At 46.3% G+C, this 15684-nt stretch overlaps 1 protein-coding gene across 1 annotated transcript in view; it reads left to right on the forward strand.

Moving 5' to 3' along the window:
• Positions 1-15684, forward strand: part of LOC146789373 (uncharacterized) — a 227309-nt gene that overhangs the window by 185909 nt on the left and 25716 nt on the right. The gene's annotated exons all lie outside the window — the stretch shown is intronic.

Genomic DNA, 15684 nt, shown 5'->3' on the forward strand with positions numbered 1-15684 from the left:
ATAGACTTAATATAAAAAGCTAATTTTATATATGAAAGTTTAAATTAAACTTGCAAGTAACCTATTTCACAAGTTTAAAACCACTTATGGTGATTTACAAACAAAAACATTTTCATTTGATTATATGTATTCCCTGGATTGGTGTGTGAGCTCACTGACAAATGTACGTGTTTGAGAGTATTGACAACGTTTTCATGATCTAATCCATCTCTGTTTACAGATTGGATTAAGCATAAGCAACCCTAATATCCCCTGATCCCATGGCCCCCAAATACGAGCTGCACTTGACGGGGGCTTATTTTCTGCAAAGCAAATTTTGCATTCACATTTATCATTACCATGCAGTAAATCCACCTTGAACCTTGCAATTACGATTTAAACCATTTAGAATGTGTAACTATCATGTAGGACCTATTTTTCCAGCCTTAAAACCACATGGAATTTGCAATTGTAATTGGGTTATTATGCATACTTTTACCACTTACTCTGAGCTCGTGCATGGGATCTGAGAGTAGGGGAAATGGGAACATTTTTCCCGCAAGGGGAAGTATTTTATGCTTCTTTCTGTTTAAAATAATAAGGAATGAGACTTTTTTGATTTCAAAAGAATTTATTATTTTAAAGGAGTAAATACAAGCATAATATACAAGCAAAAATGATACAATTGATATCATCTAAAACACACAATATGGTAGATTGAGATTAAACAATAAAAATATCATCATAAAATTCATTAAACTAGAAATAACAGAGAAATAAATTAATTAGAGAGGAAGCAATTAACAACCGGGAGAAGTGATTATCAAAAGTATCATTATCAGATATTAATTTGGGGATAAAAGACGAGAAAGGAAAAAAGCAAAGACGGAAAAAAGATAGAATAGAGAAGAAGAAAGAGAAGACGAAAAGAAAGAAGAGAAAGGGATTTCCAAAGGATTCACCCACCACCCAAGACAACATTAACCAGACAAATCAAAAGGATATTGATCCACCAACCCCTCTGAAGCCAATTGCATATACTTATCTAGAGCCAGCCATACACCATTAGATATAGACGGAGAAAGATGAGCATGATCAACTGACGTATGAGCACTACGTAAAAAAGAAACCCATGCCCACCAAGTATGGTAAGAAACTGAAGAAAAAGATTTCCACTCCATGAGAATTACTTTGACTGCAATAGTTAGTAAAAGATCCAACAGTTGTAAATCCATGGAATCTAAAGGCAAAGGGACTGAGGCCGCCAACGGGCCTAAAAGAATGAATGGAAAAGAGAGTTGAAACTTGATATTGAAGATAATCATAAGGTGTTTGTGAATTAAACCCCAAAAGGGTTGGAGAAGAGAGCAATCAAAGAACATATGCTGGAAATCGCCTGGTGCCAGACCACAACTCCAACATCGATTATCTTCTTTGAGATTTAACGAATATAAACGAGTGGGAGTCCAGTGAAGAAGATTAATAGAAAAAAACTTAGATTGCATTAATGAGGGGGCGATTTTATTACGAAGAGAGAGTCTACCAATATCTTGCCAAGTGTCTGAAGAAATATGATCAGTAACACCATACTCAAAATGATGCAGCCATTTTTGCTGTGCAACAGTCTGCGAAGGAGGTGTCGAAGTCGACAAAAATTTATAAATCCTAGATGCAACATGACCAGATTTAATCCGTAGTTGAAAAGCGTAATCGTAGGGGAAGAAGAATGGGGATGTACTTTAGCAAGTGCTACCTTTATCTTAAGAAAGGTATAAAAATCTAAATTAGAAAGAGAGAATTGATGGGCCAGGGTAGAGAAAGGGAGAGGATCATTATTGGAATCATATAAATGTTTAACAAGCGAGATACCTTTTCCAGACCAATAAGACATCAAGTCTGGATCAATATTAATTTTAATTTTGGAATTCCGCCAAATAGATGACCATCTGGTTTTATGCAGTGGAATCGCCACTCTCTTATCAACCTTGCGAACCGCAGCAATAGTGTCTAGAATAATAGATCTAGAGAATGGAATAGAAAGGGTATGCGAGGTTAAGAAAGAGGCAGTCGGAAGAGGAGAGGCCAACTCCTGTTCTATTAGCAACCAAGCTGGAACATGAATAGAGGGAGGGGAAAACCAGAGCGCACCCTGAGAAGCCAAAAAAGCAGACTGGTATTTCCCCCAATCAGGAAGATTACAACCTCCCATATCATAGGATTTCCTCAAAAATTTATAGGCAATTCTAGCCCTTTTGTCATTCCATAAGAATTTGGAAGTAAGTAAATCAAGTTCGTGAAAAAAGGCATCAGAGAACTTTACTGGAAGCATAGAAGAAACAAAATTAATAATAGGTGTTATCATCATTTTAAGAGTTTGGAGACGGCCCCACCAAGAAATATGTTTCGGAGACCAATTTTCTAAAAGATGTCGCACCTTAAGAATAGTTTGAGATTCATTATAAGTAACCGTAGCATAAAGGGTGGAACAAAAATAAATACCCAAATATTTTAGTTGCTTAGATTGCCACTTAAAGCCCGCCGAACCCATATGAGAGGAGAAACAGTAAGCATTTAAGGGGAACATCTCTGTCTTATCTTTGTTCAGGGTATACCCTGAAACCTTTGAGAAAATAGAAATTGTATCAGAAATAGCAGGGATGGCCAGTGCAATGTCATCCGAGAAAATGAGAACATCATCTGCATAAGCAGCTGTTTTTATCTGATGAGACCCAAAAGAGAACCCCTTAATATCAGGATGTAAGTCAATCATTCTGAGAAGAGGATCAATGAACAACAAAAATAACAGAGGAGACAAAGGACAACCTTGTCTAGTGCCTTGGCGAAGGTTAAAAAAGGACGACGTAGCACCATTCACTCTTATGTTAGCTCTAGGTCGGGAGTAAAGAGACATAACCATACGAATAAAGGAATCACCAAGGTTATGCGCACATAAAACAGCTCGTAAAAAAGGCCAAGAAACCTTATCGAAGGCCTTTTCAGCATCAAGGGCCAAGGCCGCTGCCGGAAGATTGGATCGCTTGGCGGCACCGAGAATGTGACAAAAAGTACGGATATTATCACGTGCAAGACGTCCCTTTACAAAACCCGTTTGGGAAGGATGAACCAATTGAGGAATAAAGGATTCTAAACGTTTAGCTAAGATTTTAGCAAAAATCTTAGCTTCCATATTAAGAAGGGAAATAGGTCGAAAATTTTTGGGGTCTGAATGGTCTTTCCCTTCTTTGGGGATTACTACAATAGTAGCATCCGCAGCGGAACCAGACACAGAGCCATCTTTAATAAAAGCATCAAAGACCACTTGTAGTTTCGGAACAATCACAGAAAGAAAGGTCTTATAAAACAAAATAGGATACCCATCGGGACCCGGAGCCTTACCGGAACGAGTAGCTTTAATCACGGAAATAATCTCATCAGAGGTAATCGGTCAAATCAATGAATTATTATCTTCCTCCGATACAGCTTTCAAAGGAACTGCCTTCAAGAACTCCTGGCATTGTTCAAAAGAAGCTTGAGTAGCGGGGGTATATAAATTATTATAGAAATCACGAAAGACCTCAAGAATCTCTTCAGTCTGAAATTTTATCTGACCAAGATGATCAGAAATAGAAGAGATTTGGGAAGATTTATAGGAAGATTCCTGGAACTTCAATGTAGCTGCAAGGATCTTGCCCGCGCGATTTTTTAACAGCAACTTCTTAGATTCCTGAGCCTGAAGACCAATATGAGCCCTCTTAGTGACAATAGTATTGTACGTATATTTTAAATTCTTAATAGATTGTAAGCATGACTTATCCTTAGAATGTCGAAAAAGAGATTCCTGATGTTTAATCTCATCCGCTAAGTCCGTGAGTTCCTTTTTAATGGCAACATTTCTCCGTGACATACACTTAATGATCTGACCACGGAAAGTGCATTTAAAAGAGTCCCAGAGAACAACAGGGGAGCTCACCGAACCAACATTCTCAAGGAAAAACGTCTCAATATCTTTAGAAAACTCGCGGACCTGGGAATCATCATGTAAAATTTCTGTGTTTAGTCTCCAAGAACGGGACCTTGCCCTAGGAGCAAAAGACATAAGAGTGAAGGTCACAGCAGCATGGTCTGAAACTAAAATAGGATGAATAAGCGGAGAAGAGGAAGATTGAACAAGAGAGGAGTGAACCAAAAGATAATCAATGCGTGAAAAAAACGAATGAGGGGAAGAGAAAAAGGAGAAGTCACTGCCAGTGGGATTATGGAGACGCCAAACGTCCTGAAGATGGATCAGAGAACACATATTAATCATTTGTTTATGTGCTTGAGGGGGACGAAAGTTAAAGGCAGAATTCCTATCCAATATAGGATCCATTGGTAAATTAAAGTCTCCACCTACAATAAGATTGCCCAAATGAGGTGTGTCATGTAGCTTTTTGGTGATTGCTTTCCAAAAAGACGGATCGTCTCTATTAGGGGCATAAATATTCATGAGAAAGAGAACAGCATTACCATCGGACACCTTAGATAGTAACCAACGTCCCTCTGTGTCCTGTTCAGAGGAAACGATAAATAATCCAGAATGTTTAGAAACTAAAGTAAGTACCCCATTTCTTTTACCACAAGCATCTGAACACGCAACATCAGAAACCCAATCTTTCTTCAGAAATAACGCCGCCTTGACAGAGACCTTTGTCTCTTGAAAAAGGACTATATCCGAAGAAAGAGATTTGCAATAGTCTAAAATCTTTGACCTTTTAACTGGGTGATTTAACCCTTTAACATTAAGGGAGAGTATATTCAAACCAGACATAGAGCCAGAAACAAGAGAAAAGGATATTGCATAAATGATATATGAACAACAACCTCCAAAAAAATACGCTCCCAGACACTAAACATCAACACAAAACAGGGACAGTCCAAGGAGGAAATCCAAAGAGAAAAGGAGAAAGAAGAGGAGGAAGAAGAGGAAGAAGAAAGCAAGAAAGTGGACAGAAAAAGAGAGAGAAGAGCCCACAAGGAAGGTCTGAAAAAGACCAAATTCATACCAGGGGGAACGTGGGAAAAAGAGCAAGAGAAACAACAAAGGAGTAACACCCATCAGCAAAAATAGCCCCAAAAACAGTACATAATTGATTGTGCGTAATTAAAAAGAAGAACCATCTAGAGGATATGAACAGGAATTAATTATAATATTCTAGAAACAGTGCAGCATATAAGTCTATAAAGGCGACATGTGTAACAAAGTTAATAAATAGATACCACCTATAAAGGATCATGAGCTAAAAGCTATCGTCACTATTAGAGAGGATACTATATGGGACATTGTGAAGAAAATAAGTGAACCATAGTAGAAGACGGCATATAGTAAAGATCAATATAACAATCAATGAATCCCTATGGCAAATACATAGGAGAAATGAGACTATATATAAATATGTAAAAACTATAGATAAGCTTATAGATAACTGACCACAAATACAAAGAACCCAACAATTACAATACAACTATAGAATTCCGACCTAATCGAAAAAGACAATTAATAATAACAAGTAATCAAAACAAGCAATAATATAGCAATGAAAGAGATATAAAACTAACTATACAAAAAAAAAAATTAACACTAAATATAGCAATTAATAAGCATCTAATAAACATCTATGAATCAAACATGTAACCAAACGAAACACCAAAACATTAATAAACAATAGCGTACTCCATAAATACGAGACAACCGAAGACGATGATCAGGCAGAAAGACCAAAACCCAATAGAGAAGAGACCAAGGGGCATATGTATCAAGCAAATTTTTAGTCGCAAACGCTGCGATTCGCAAAATACAGCGTTTGCGATTAAAAATTCGCAAAACGGGATGTATGAGCCACATCCCAACGCAAATTTAAGGAATCGCTAATTTAGCAATTTCTTAAGTTTGCGTAGGCATTTAAGAAATCGCAAATTGCGATTTCTTAAATGAAATGTAACACTCACCAAAGGATTGCGATTAATCCTTAAGAAATCGCAAATTACCACCAACTACTAGTTGGTGTTAATTTGCGATTTCTTTTAAAAATGCATGTTTTGTAATTTTACAAAGTGCCACGTGACGCACATACATGCCCTTAGGGCATGTGTGTGCGCCATATGACCACACATGCTAATTTCAGGGGTGTATCAGGGTGTCATCTTGACACCCTTGCACCTTTGAAATTATTCTCAAATAGCGATTAGCAAATTGCGATTCGCTATTTGAGAATTACTTCCCATTCATTCCTATGGGTCTCCTGGCCCATAGAAATGAATGGGCAGGTATTCCTTAATTGCGATTTCGCAATTTGCTAATCGCAATTAAGGAATTTTAAGAAATCGCAAAAAGTTTGCAATTTTTTAAATACATCCCGTTTTGCAATTCTCAAATAGCGATTCCTTAAAAATCGCTATTTGAGAATCGCAAATGGTGATGTTGATACATATGCCCCCAAGTCACACCCACAAATTTGAAGCAAATAAAGAAGTCCTACAATAGGATGAGAAACGGACCCGGACCAATATGTGTAAAGACAAAGTGGGAAGGAAAGGAGTAATAAGGACGACAAGTGAACAGGGGTGAAACAAAACCATCAAGAAACACTACCACGAATTATTGGTAGAATCATCCAATAGAAATAACGACCATAAAAGACCACAACACTATAACGATAGGGAGGAAACACCAAAAGACGACAACAGCACATCAAGAGCAATGAACACTAAAATCACCGCGCAGATCTATGAGAGATGAGATCAAATAGATCTGGCAAAGAAGAAAACTCATTGCAGTATGTAGAGTCGCATCAGGTGCCAGAGGGACCAGGTTCAAGCGAGGCCTCCACTTGAAGATCCATCTGTGCCTCCATCTGATTATCCAAAAAAGAGGCCAAATCAGCAGGTTCATCGAAGACTCTGGAGCGACCTTTGAAAGAAATGCGGAATTTTGAAGGGCCGGCAAAAGAAAAGGGAATATTCATCTCAGCTAAACGCTTCCTGAGATTAAGGAAGCCCTTCCTCCTTATTACCGTGTCCCTGGCAAAGTCTTGCGAAATTGAAATGCGATGGCCATTCCAAGAGACAACTCTAACCTTCCTCATATGGGCCAGAATTTGTTCTGTATGTTGATGGCGCAGTGGCTTAAAAATTATCGCTCTAGGTTGCGTAGCAGACTTAGGACGAAAGGTGGGAACCCGGTGTGCACGTTCCAGTTCAAAATCTCTTTGGAAAGAAATTTGCAATGTAGAAGGAATCCACTGATAAAGGAAGTCAATCATAGAAGATGCATCTTTCTCAACATCCTCCGGAAGACCAAAAATGCGCAGATTAGATCTACGGTTACGATCTTCTTGTTCAGTGAGGTCTCTCCGCAATGCTGCCATTGAGCGCTCTAACTGGCAGAGAGATCTAGATTGCTTTTGCATGGAATCCTCTGCGCCACTAATACGTGCTTCTGTGTCCGAAACACGAAGGGAAAGGGCCTTAAAATCATTTCTGATGGCTAACACCTCCACTTGCAACAAATCTGTGTTAGTCTTGGTAGACTGCGCAATTTCATAAACCTCATTAAGGCGCAACAGGATAGTCTCAAGAGTGGAACTGGGGTCTTTTGGCGCAGACTCAGGTGTAGGGGATATCTGTTTGGACCTCTTAAGAGACGCCTTAGATTCCTTTGCTTCTTTAGCATTAGGAGACGGGCCCATATTCGCAGCCATAGAGCACACCACCTCAGCAAGAGCAAAATACACCCCTACAGGGTAATTAAGGAAAGAAAACGCCAGAGGGAGTAAGAAAACTCAATGTGCCCTAAGGAAATGCGCCAAAATGGAGAGCGCGCCCTCAGCAAAAGAACAGGAAAATAGTAGTGGCGTGCTTGCAAGGTCAAGGAAAAGAAAACCTCCTCACAAAAATATCATGCCCTGCAGGTACCAAGAGGGCTCCTTCCAACAGCCAAAAACAACCAAGAAGCAGGAAAACATAAGTCAAAGAGGCTCCATAGAAGGGCAATGGCGGTGCTCTGACGAGAAATATATCACAAAGAAACCAGAAATATGTTCATAATCGGCAGCAATTCAGCAGGAGGAAATAAAAAATCAAAATAGACTTAGTAAATGTAAAAAACATCACCAGCTCGTATTTCCCTTAGTCCTGGCCAGACTGTAGCAGTATCATCATCGTGCTGAAGAGAAAAAACATCTCCGCTCGTGAATAAGCAAAATGGCGGCCACTCGCGAAAACACCGAGCGTCACCTGAAGACGTCCGAAATGTGGTCACCGGCAGCGGTAAAGATCAGGAAACCTCCGTAATAATACACTTGGCAGCTTCATATCCCTGAGGCCAGCTTCTGAAGAGAACGGGGCATTTCGACGCGGCAGCAAAACCTCCGTCGGCTCCTACTCAGCACGGAGCTCAAGCGCTGACCGCCATTTCACAGCGGCGCGCAAGCCACGCCACCATAATAAGGAATGAGACTTGACTGATGCTGCAACCAAAGTCTCCAGCGATTTTTCCAGCGTCTTTTACCGCAGAAAAAATCTAGACAGAAAAACTGGGTGAGTAAAAACCTAACAACTAATTATCAGGTGAAACCAAATTAACACAGGGTACTGTACCTTCATTTCGTTCCGCCGGACACCTCAAGAATGACATGGAAGAACTCCAATACAATTTTTACTTTGGGAAAAATATTTTTCAGTGGAGGGAACAAGAAAAATTGTAAATGCAGTCATTCAAAATTCACTTTGTATGTACAATTATACCCTATGTCCAACTGCACTTGTGGAATGTCCCACACTTCCACACAAGCTGGAAGTCAAAAACATTTTCCAGTGGTAGTCCCTGAAATCTGCAACTGATACATGCTCAATTAGTACTTTTGAAAAACTCTGTGAAGGCCTAAAATTCTGAAATCTGAATCCATGGAAGTTACTAAATCTGTGGTACAGATTTCTGAATATATCAGAGACTTGAGCATTATGTATTTTTTTTTTAACAACAGATTTTATTGAATTTTCATCAAACCAGAAGGACAGAGCCCAGCAAGTAAAGCACAACTGAAATGCATTATAGAATATCTCTGGGTACTGTATAACGCCCTCCCCCATAGTCTGCAGAACATCAGACCAAGAAAAACACCCATCCCCCCACCCCCAAGTGCGCACCATACATACTTCGAAAACATTATATGTACAAGCCAAAGGAATTCCCATCTGCGTCTTTTTAGCATTGATACTTTAAACAGGTAAATCATTTACCACCAGTCATTCAATAGGGTCCCGGGTGGCAGTCTGCGACATTGAGGACAGATCTATACCTCTGTACTTGGCCCACCGAGACCAGATCTTCCCATGCTTCTGTGGACGCCCCCTCACCTGGAACACTGCAATCTCCGCTGACATGCACCTATCCAGGGCCTTTTTCCAGTTAGTTATACAGGGCGGGGACGTATCTTTCCAGTGCTGTGCTATGTCCCGCTTAGTCAATGTGAGACCCAAAAACAGAAGGGGTCTTTTATACCTGTTTCCCCGATGTCTTCTGTGCTGTGTAAGAGCCCCAATCTAGGGTCCGTCCGGATATCCCATGCCAGGACACGCCCCAAGCAAGACAGCACTCCACACCAGAGGAGCTGCAGTGCCCCGAAACTCCACACTGTATGTAGGGACGACCCCTCACCTGCACCACAGCGGAGACAGATAGGGGACTGAATTGCCCCCATTTTCCAGATGGAGACGCGTGTAGTATAATCTATGGAGGTATTTAAATTGGAGTAGCCTATATCTGGTAGAGACGGCAGCGTACCGAGGGCTAGCCAGCGCCTCTGCCCAGTCGTTGTCCGTAAGGGCTGGCAGGTCTGCCTCCCAAGCCTCCAGGGTTCGGTGAATAGTGGTCTTGGAGTGTGTAGTGAGAGTTTGGTAGATTTTCTGGATTTTGTGAGCCCCCAGATCTCCCATCAGTAGGTGACCTTCCAGCGGGTGGAACTCAGGTAGCGATTCTAGCTGCTGAATCAGGGGGGTCAGTGCGTGATGGAGCTGCAAATAGCGATGGAACAGCGATTTGTGAAGGTCAAAATCCACCTGCAGCCTTTGAAAGGATTTAAGAGTGGTCCCCTGCATGATGTCCCCGAGCATGGATATACCGATATCGCCCCATCTATGAAACCCCACAAGTGACGAGACAGGCCGAAGATAAGTTCCCCGCCGGAGGGGAGTGGCACCGGTCAGCCTACCCCACCAACCCGTGGACCTAACTACCCGCCTCCATGTCTGAATGACTATCCGGCAGGCCGGGGGAAGCACCTCAAGGGAAGAGCTACTGTATAGGAGATGGAGCAGCGGGGTACCCACCATGGCTAACCGCTACACGACATAGGCCGGGTATGTCTGGGAACCATACCACCACTCATTGACCACCAGGAGGTGCGAAGCCCAGTAGTACCCACGATACCATCACAATACGTGGACTGTATACATGTTGCGAGCGCCACGCAGATCGCGCCCCCTTGCCAGATGAATCTATTCAGGAGTGCATTGATTTGGAGAAACTACCACAGGGGGATAGGGTATGGGTAGTTCTGGAGCCTGTAGAGTAAGCGCAGCAGAGACACCATTTTAAAAATTGCGGACCTGCCATACAAGGATAGGAGTAGTTGGGACCAGATTGTCGTTTCATCCCGGACGGCGGGGAGCAACGGAGCTATGTTGTGCATCCAAGCATCGCTGGGACACCACGTTATGAAGACTCCTAAGTACTTAAGGCCCGTGTCTTCAATGATCAGCTGCGAAGCCCAGGCCTGACTCCTCTGCTCGCCGTGAATAGGGACCGGTGTGGATATGGATGGGTTGGCACAGAGTCCAGAGGTCTCCCCTAAGATTCTGAGAATTTGGAGGACACGAGGCCCAGAGGCCCAAGGGTCTGACATGAAGAATAGGGCGTTGTCGGCGTTCAGCGCGATTCTGTCTGAGTGCTCCGGCGACCAGTCCAGTCCCGTGAGGACAGGGTCCAGGCGCACCCACGCAGCTAAGGGCTCAATCGGTAAGGTGAATAGGAGAGGGGATAGGGGGCATCCCTGACTCGTACTCCTGCGGATAGGGAAGGGGGCGAGCAGCATCCAGCCGCATGAACCAAGGCAGTGAGATCCGTATACAGTAGTTTCACATATGCTATGAACCGGGGTCACAGGTTAATGGCTTCTAGGAGTTTAAAAAGGTAGGTCCAACTCAGCGAGTCAAACGCCTTGTCGATGTCCGCCAACAAGATCGCCGCGGGACGACCTAGGCGAAGGGCCTCAGCAACAGCGCTGTGGACCAGCCTGATATTGTGTCTGGTGGAGCTCTGTGGCATAAAGCCTGACTGATCCGGATGTACCAGATCTTGAATGCAGGTGTGGAGGCGGTTGGCCAAGACCTTCCCGAAAAGTTTAGGCTCAAAATTCAGCAAAGAGATGGAGCGATATGAGCCCAGGTTGTCTGGGGGATGACCGGGTTTAAGAAAAACCACGATTTTGGCGTGTTGCCAGTCCAGTGGCAAAATATTCTGCTCCAAGGCTTCGTGTAGTGCCCCAAGCAGGTGGCACCCCAGGGTTGACATATGTGGATGCAAAAAATCACAGGGGAACCCGTTCGGGCCCGGTGCACGGCCCGGGTGTACATTGGACAGCGCTGCCTGCAGTTCGTCTAATGTGATGGGTTTATCCAGTTCATCGCGAATTTCATCGAGCAGTCGACGAGGGGGGATATCAGAGAAAAATTTGTCTATAAGGGGCCTCAAGCTCCTCATACAGGGCTGCGTAGAAGCAGGCAAAGGCTTGGATCACAGCTTCGGGGAGTTACACACAGTGCCGTCTGGGGACTTCAGAAGGGGAACCTGCGTCGGGGTCGTCCGGACCTGACACAGCCTATGTAGTATCTGACTGGACTTGTCGCCCCATTGGTAAATCCTGTACTGGGTTGCCAGCCACACCTCTTTAGCACTGTCCGTATGCAGCTGGTGGTGCTGCTGTTGGTCATGTGAGAGATTCCGGCGGGTACTGGAATTGGGCCCCTCTACCAGTTGGGACTGCAGTTGGACCTGACGGTCCTCTAGTTCCCTCACCTTCGCCAAACGCCGCCGCTTTTTCCTGGATCGAAAACTGAGGTCAGCCCCCCTGATCGTGGGCTTAATAGCCTCCCAGAGGATGACTTGGGATGGGGAAGTGCCCACATTGAACCTGAGGTAATCGGTGATCCCGAGATGTATCATCTCTTGATAATCGGCATCACAGATGAGCCATGGGGACATGTGCCACCGATAAGGGGCCAGATGAGTTTGCAGGCGCAGCTTGAGTTGGACAGGCAAATGATCTGAGAGGCCTCTGGGCATAATGGATGTGTATGCCACTCTGTGTATGTAGCTATGTGGAAGGAAAATCGAATCTAGACGTGAGAGGGTAGGGTGAACTGATGATGCGTTCAGTAGGGTGATATGCCCGCCAAGAGTCTGTCCATCCCAGTGTGTGTGCCAGTACATTCAGTTTGGATCTGCGGGGGTGTATCGGGTGGCTTTGCATGCCATCTATCATGGTGTCATTCCAATCTCTATCCAAGCCGCCTGGAAAGTCCCTCCAAAGCTGTGTAATTTTATCTATGAATGTCTGGCCTGGCGGTAGAGGGCATAGACGCTCCCAAGCGTGATCTGTTCACCGGCTATAGTACCCGAGATGATCGTGAAGCGCCCGCCTGGATCTAACCAATGTTGTGTAATGTTAAGCGGCACTCGGTAGTGGATGAGTGTCGCTGTGCCACGTGTGCCGCCCGCAAAGCCGGAGTGGTACACCGTGGCAAACCCATATCGGGATAGGCAGGGGGCTTTAGTGCCCAGAAGGTGAGTCTCCTGCAATAGTAGGATGTCAGCCGAGTAATGCTTCGCTAAGCTAAGCACCACCCCCATTTGATCTTGTTCAGCAGTCCCCGTACATTCCAAGCAAGAATATTTAGTTCTCCCAGCGGAGATTTACCTGCGACATGTGTCATCCTTGATCTTCAAGGTGTGCAGTGACTGATGGTGCATCAGTGACGTTGCATGTAGTTGTGTGCCTGGTGCGCAGAACATAAATCTAACAACCTCAAACCCAACATAACCCTCCCCCCTCCTCCCGCCACCATACTTCCAATAACAAGGAGTATCTGTCGCGGTGGAATCCTGTCCCAGGCCCCAAACGTGATGACCCAAGCAGTTTCCCAATTGATCCCCCCCACCCAACGTCACCCAACATTACCCAAAACGTCCAGGGCGTGCATCGTCTGACACCTCTCAGAGCAGGTGGAGAAGACCTCAGCACGTCAGGATCCGACACTGCCCACCAGGGAACTACAGCTTCAAGACAGCGCCATGTAGTGAGAGAAGAATAGGACAAGTCCTCTAGCCAGGGCTATTTCAGTCAGCATTTCCTGATTGACCCTGGGCACGCCAATTAGAGCGTGATCTATGGCGCCTTGTTGTAGCGTCTCTGTCTTGCCGGCTGCTCCAATGCAATCCCTGCGAAGAGTCCGAGTCAAGCTGTGGCGACGTGCACTCAGTCCAAGTGAAGAGCTATTTCGGGGAGTCAAAGAAGAGAGTCTTGGCATAATATATCACTTTCATCCTAGCGGGAAACAGAAGCACATAGGATAAGTTCAGCTCCCGAAGCCATCGCTTGGCCGCAACGAAGGACTGACGCTACTACTGCACCAGCCTGGTGTAGTCAGGGAAGACCATGATGCGATGAGAGTCAAAAGTCATTTTGTCCTTGTGGAGCTGGGCATAGTGGAGGATCGCATCACGGTCTGCGTAGTTCAGAAGCCGGGCGATCATAGGCCTCGGGTGCTCCCCGGGAGGCGGCTTCTTAGGCAAGGCCCTCTCGATCACGAAGCATGGGGACATGGCCTCGGGAGGCAGCAATGCCCTGAGCCAGCCAGAGAGGAAATCGTCCATAGAAGCACCCTTGCAACCCTCTGGTAAGCCCACCAGGTGGATGTTGTTGCGCTGCGCCTTACCTTCTGCGTCTTCAACTCACGCCCCCAGCTCCCATGAGACCATGGTGAGTTTGTCCACCTTCTTCTGCAGGGTGGATACAGTGTCCTCCATCGTGGAGACCCTGGTCACCGCCTCCGTGATCCAGTCAAACGCCCTCCGAAGATCCTGACAGAGGAACGACACCTCGGAACCAACAGCCCCGATCTGGGCCACGAGTGCAGTACGTGACTGGTTGATCGCCACGAGCAATGACACAGTGTCGGAGGACAGGCCCTCAGCAACCTCCTTCCCAGTGGGAGCGGTGGTGTAGTGATTCATGGTGTTCTGTTTAGGGGCCGCTGCTCCGTGTTTGTCTTTGCCCATTGTGAAATGGAGGAGTGGACCGAGAGGCGAGCCCCAGGTCGACAGCTACTGCAGGTAAGTGTGGAAGGGTGGGCCTCCACAGGATGATGACGAACTCCAGTGATTGGAGGGAAGCCACGCAGCCCCAGGTCCAGCCCCGGGGTAAGCTCTCCACTCTTCAATTCCCAGTTAGGTCAGGGCTTCAACCAGGCATGGTACATAATCACCTCTCAGGACACCACGGCCCACCGTCTCCAGAGACCACGGCCCACGGCAAGTGTGCGTAATATGCTCTGAGGGGGTCCAGGCAACCCAAAGAGGACCGATCTCTGGGGCATCAATGGCAGCAGCAGAGTGGTTCCTTGCCCGGATGCGTGGGCGACCGCAGCCGCCGAAATCAGGGCCTCCACAATCCTGCAGTCCCCCCAGGGCAGGCCGGTCCGTCCTCCTCAGCATACCTGGTAAATCCGAAAGGTGCGGGTGGCCATGGAGTCCAGGGCTCCCACCGGTGACTCCGGACATGGAGAAGTCAGTCGTCAGTATGCACCAGGTCCACGCGCAGCCGGTGAGAGAGCCACAAGCCCACGGGGCCTCTGCGCCGCACTGCCGCTGCTCGGGAAGTGGGGCGGAGGGTCCCACAGGTTAGGCGCCTCAAAGAACTCTTGGGCCGCTGGCCGAATTCATGCACCAGCAGGCCCCCTCAGGCCCAGGTCATCGCCGGCACCACTTGAAGCCCCACAGAACAGAGGCCCCAACTCATGGCTGCATATGCGTCGGCACCGGGGGGCTGGCCGGCCAGTCCTCTCCAGCGTAGCCAGCCGATCTGAGGAGATGTGGGTGGCCACAGGGCCCCGACGGAAACTCCAGGCACCAGGGAGATAGTCCTTAATGGGTACCAGGTCCGGGCGCAGCCGGCAGGGGAGCCATGAGTCTACAGGGCCTCCGCGCCTCACTGCCACTGCTCAGGAAGTGGCCGAATCGATGCCCCATCTGCCCCAGTTCATTACTGGCACCAACCTGAGGCCCCACGGAGCAGAGGAGACCTTCACAGCAAGGTCTCTCCAAGCGGCCGGCTGCTATCATCAGCCGCGGCCTGGCCCACACAGCGTGTCCATCGCGCGGCCTCAGGCTCACGGCCACAGCTGCGTCAACACCGGGTCTGGACCTTCCCGCCTCGTCGCTGCCTCCAAACTTCGCCTCGGGGGTCCCGGTGCACTCCGCAAGGAGTGCCCCGCAGTGGCAGCGGCCGGGGTCAGGATATTAGCAGGATTATGGCTCTGAGAGGGCACGGGCCCAGCGGAGCTCTACAGAGACGCATCCGCCATGCTTGGCTCCGAAGCCCCGCCCCTGAG

This window comes from Triturus cristatus, chromosome 10, assembly GCF_964204655.1.
Source record: "Triturus cristatus chromosome 10, aTriCri1.1, whole genome shotgun sequence".
In the NCBI taxonomy this organism is placed as follows: Eukaryota; Metazoa; Chordata; class Amphibia; order Caudata; family Salamandridae; genus Triturus; species Triturus cristatus.